Source organism: Camelina sativa, chromosome 15, assembly GCF_000633955.1.
Source record: "Camelina sativa cultivar DH55 chromosome 15, Cs, whole genome shotgun sequence".
Taxonomy (NCBI): Eukaryota; Viridiplantae; Streptophyta; class Magnoliopsida; order Brassicales; family Brassicaceae; genus Camelina; species Camelina sativa.
In genome coordinates this window covers 15,482,332-15,487,536 of record NC_025699.1, presented here as the reverse complement: position 1 = coordinate 15,487,536, position 5,205 = coordinate 15,482,332, and the positions used below count along the sequence as shown (strand labels likewise).

At 34.9% G+C, this 5,205-nt stretch overlaps 1 long non-coding RNA gene across 2 annotated transcripts; it reads right to left on the bottom strand.

Annotated features, from left to right (window-relative positions):
* LOC104746873 lies at nt 242-1,145 on the bottom strand. Of its 2 annotated transcripts, XR_761011.2 has the most exons (3): nt 833-1,144; nt 633-727; nt 242-505 (listed from the first exon to the last, which is right to left on the bottom strand). It is a non-coding gene; the product is annotated as an uncharacterized LOC104746873 (long non-coding RNA). The 2 variants fall into 2 exon arrangements; XR_761010.2 differs by having other exon boundaries at nt 242-727; nt 833-1,145.

Here is a 5,205-nt window from a genome sequence, read left to right as displayed (position 1 = left end):
CGGAATAACGCTATCTAACGATACCATAGCGTTTGAACAAACGCTATATCTGCGCCCGTGATAATAGATCAAATACTTTAGATCGCGGTTTTCTGTTATGCTATTGTATTGGCTTAAACAATAGTGTTTATTTATCTGTAATTAAATACTATATATAATGCAATTATACTTTATAAACATCTGAGATCTGAATTTGAATTTTGAATTGTAAATTTTAAAATTTTGTAATTTAGTTTATAAAGCAAGGTAAAATCAATAATATTAATTATAATAATTTACAAAGACAACCATTTTTATCTTAATATTACAAAATGTAGAAAAGAAAAAAAAAACTTAAAATTGCAAAACTTATTCTTTGAACTTGGAAAAAAAACCACCAAGTCATTATCGCCTTCTATTTTTTTCTCCATCTTCAAAAACTTCTATATTTTCCTCCTTTGCATTCAAATATATCAAGTTTTGTTGTTGGCATCTTCCACCCGTTTCTTACTTCGGGTTTTCATATCTGAAACAATCAAAATATGCACAAAGAAAAAGAGAGGACAAAACGAGAATAAGAAAACACAAATTCAATAACTAGTCAACAAGAAAAATAAAAATAAAAGTAACGAAACAAAACTAAGATCTGATACCAAAACCCTAAGATTCGTAGGAAGATCCAAATGAAGATCGAAAGGGAAAAAGACTCAATCAATCTGAAGAACTTCCCCACAAGAAATAGGTTTAACTGAGACAAGAAGATTAGAGTAATTTTTTCTTCAATTTTTTTTTTAAAATAACAGATCTGAGAAGATGTAAAAAATCAAAACATTGAAGTAAGCGAGATTCTTACAGATCTGGGAATATGGATCAGAGAGAGTGCCAAGTCTAGCAAAAGAGCTCCGATCTATGAATCGACGGAGAAGAAGAGGAAGAAGAGGAAGAAGAGGAAGGAGAGGAAGGAGAGGAAGAGGTGTCGATGGAGAAGAAGAGGAAGAAGAGGAAGAAGAGGAAGGAGAGGAAGAAGTGTGTGTGAGATTGATGATGTCGATGGAGTGTCTGTGTGCGGCAAGAGAGGAAGTGAGAGGAAGACAAAAAGACTTAAGTAAACTAGGTTTAAGAGAGTAATAAATAAAAGAAATAAGAGAGAAAAACGGTGACCATTAAAAAATAATGTTTTTCACCAACGTTATATATCATAGCGTTTGTTAAATTAAAAACGTTATGAAAAAATCAGGCATAAGTCAACTATAACATAAACCCACAAACCGCTATCTTATAATGCTATTGATACTCTTTTTTCTTGTAGTGCAATAATGAAATTAATATTGTTTCCTCGAATAGATAAATACAAAGACTTCATACTGAACATTAGATATATAATAACAATTTTATCAATACGGTACGCAGATCATACCTCCTCTATTTTTGGTTCGTTATTTCTTATTGTACGAGGTCCTTGCGTATGCGCTCCTTCATCCGTTGAGTTGATAACAACTTTCTTCAATAGTTGAACGTCACTCTCAAAGTTACCCATCCTACTCTCCATACCTTGAAGTTTGTACACAACTTCCGCTATTGCTCTAGAAAACGATATCTCAATATTATCCATTTTCGTCCCTAGTGTTTCAACCATAGTAAATAACCTTCCACTACCATCTTCACCCTTCACACCTGACTGCTTATCTCCAGACATCTCCAGACGCCTTCTCTGCTGAACATTTGTCCCCAACACTTTCTTTCTGCTCCTTCGCATTTTTGGGGACATTACTGATGATGGTTGGGGCTGTTTCAACGAAATCATCGTCACTTACCCCTGCAACAGGTTGCCTCCTCTCCCTCTTCTTCGTATGTTCCCCCTTCCTTTTTTTTACACAATCCCATTCTCTTTCATCCACTTCGCCATTGATCACGTCTAACAGCAGATTATCCAGTTTCTTCTTCAAACCTTCTCCTACACCATACACACAATACTGTCCTGGCCAATCTGGATATATGAACTCCAAAGGTTTAGGTACTAAATGCTTCACCTGAAGCTGCATTTCAGATACCATAACTTTTAATAATCTATCACAAAGAAAAAATGCAGACAAATAATGTATACGTAAATTGAAGGCATACCTCCCCATTATTAAGGAGTTTGCTCCCGGATATGAAGGCTTCGATATCCTTCCTTGGCCTCCCTCCTCTCCACCTTAACAGAGGCAAATCTACACCTTCTCTTACATTCCCGTAGCTAGCCCCCAGCACCTTCACGCTCTCAAATGCCCATATCAGCAATACATGGACACATCCATGGAGGGTATAAGCATTGTTAGGTAACCCAAGGACTTTGATGGAATCAACTAAACTCTTGAATCCAACCCTACCCCATTGAAAACTCTCAAATGCTTCTTCATTCAACGCCCTTTTAGCGTATTCCAGAGGAATCCGACTGTTCCTTGATAAACCAAGCACTCCAACATGAACAAGATACAACCGAGCTATCTGCGTCTTCATTTCATCAGACCACCCACGGCAGCTTCTCAAACCGTCAACTAGCTCCTGCCAGTTGGGTCCATTAAAAGCTTTCACCTTTAAAGCCGCCAATAAAGGTGTATGATCGACTTCACACTCTGTTACATCAATCTTCTCACAATTCAAACCACTAATTTCTTCATATTCATATAGAGAGAACCTTAGCAGATTTCCTCCAACCAAAAACCATACCTCTGATGGAATATCTATTGACAATTGATTGGACAATAGATAATGAATGGTCTTCCCACAAAAAAGGTAGTTGGATTCCGCTAGATCTAATAACACTCCCAGCTGCGAATTCTTTCTTATTTTGTCGTACACCTCATCAGCAACGAAGCCTTTCAAACCAGCTAGATTAGACAAACTACAATCGTGGTGCATGCTTCTCATCGGCAGTGGAAATTTACCATCCCGATACAGCCTACTTGGATACCTCTTTGCATCATTGCTTGACCCCATATCTACGACAGAAGCTTTAGTTTTGTTATTAATTCAATATCACAAAACATATGTTGCTTAGATTATCAACGAAACAACATGAAGTCTCACAAATATCTTCCAAAAAATAGAGTTCAACAACATACTGAAAACTAACATGAATATCGTCAGAAGTAACCTTCCACAAAATACAACGCCTACTATATAATACTCAAAATCTAACTAAACAGTAAGCAATAGAGACTAAACCACGATATAGAAATTTACCTCAGAGCAGATCGCTATATTTCCCTGCTCCCCAACTTCAAACCACCTTGACGTCAACTCGCCGTCCGTCCGTGGTCCACCAGCCAAACGTCCTCCACACAGATTCTGTCCACGCTGCACGCTATCCAAATAGTTTAAAAAAATAGCCAATCTCAACCCAACTTTCGTAAGACAAACAACACAAAGATTCAAGGGATCAATTCCTGCTTTTATTGGAATTCTCTATTTTCCCCTTTTAAGATCTTCGTTTTAAAAGTAAGTGGCATAAACCGTAATAAAACAAACAACCCTGGTTTATAAGTAATAATCAAACTTTTCTGTGTTGTTTGAGTAAACGTAAATCTAAACGTGTTGTTTTAGTAATAAACCAACTTTTATGTAATATTCTAGGTAATTTCTCTAAATAATATGATAATTTAGTTGTTTCACAAAATAGAGTCATATATAAAAATGAGAGGTGAAGTATAATGATAATTAATAAATTAATATGTTAAGTTAGATATCAAAAGATTTTAATATAAATAAATAATATAATAAAGAAAAATTAATATGGTAATTTAGACGATATCAAATGATTTTTTAGAATTTTCTTTTTAAGATTTTCGGAAATAAATTAAAGTTGCACCCACTATTTAATTTGTAACCAATTAATCTATCAATTAATCTATAACATATTTGTAACCAACTTATTAAAATTATATAGTTTACAAAACAATATTGTATACTTCCGTTTTATTATAAAGGGGATTGTTGCATTTATATATATTTTTTTGTTGTTTAAAAGGATAAAAAAGATAATAAGATTTTTTGTTTTTGTTTTGAGATGGTTTACGATATTGTATTTTTAATTTGCTGCTTCTCTTTTGCTAACCAAGTTTTGATTGACTTTTTTTCTCAGATGGTAATTAACAAACAAAGGGCATATCTATGGTCTTGGATCATTTCAATATCAAAATGATGATCCTAATGAGTCGGTTTCTGCTTTTCTTCGTCGAAACTTAGATGAAGAAAACATAGATGTGATTGCGCGGGCCTTGGAATATGATTTTAACGCCTTAACGGAGAAGACTCAGTAACTACTCTCCAACCTACAAGTCAGACTCCACGTGCTGATGGAGCTTCATCAACTGCAAGTCCATCTACACATGCTGACTCAGCTGCTGGTCCAACACAAGAACCAGTGCAGCAGCCAACCGCACCTCTCCGATCTATCCAACATGACTTTGCTATCTGTTGAGGTATTTGAATTTGGTCTCTAGTAATATGTCATTTGAATGGACTTGAATCTATGTAATTTGTCTGTTATGTTTTTTGTATCTTTAAATCTGTGTATTTTGGATATAAAACTCTATGGTGTTAAGATGATGTAATATGTATAATACTAATGGCAAAGTCAGTATTAATATGTATAATAGTGGCATAATATGTAATATGTAATATTATTAGCAAATTAATTTAATTTCCCAATAGTTTTTTTTTAGTATATTTTATGACTTAGCCACTGTTTTGTTGTGGCCAATTTGTGATACTTACCCACATATTTATTGTAGCTATTTGTGACAAACTGTTACAAATTAGTTGTAGCTAAGTTGTGGATACTATAGCCATAAATTTATCCATCGCCAATTTGTAACACGTCGTGACTAATGGTTAAGAATTCTTTTGTGGTTAAACTGTGGCTATTATAGACACAAACAGTTTTGTGGCGATTTCGTGGCGATTTAGTGGCTATTAGGTACAAACTCTGTTATGGCTATGTCGTGGCAATGTAACCATGGATAGCCTCAAATTTCAATTTGTTACAACGCTATAGCTACANTCAATATCAAAATGATGATCCTAATGAGTCGGTTTCTGCTTTTCTTCGTCGAAACTTAGATGAAGAAAACATAGATGTGATTGCGCGGGCCTTGGAATATGATTTTAACGCCTTAACGGAGAAGACTCAGTAACTACTCTCCAACCTACAAGTCAGACTCCACGTGCTGATGGAGCTTCATC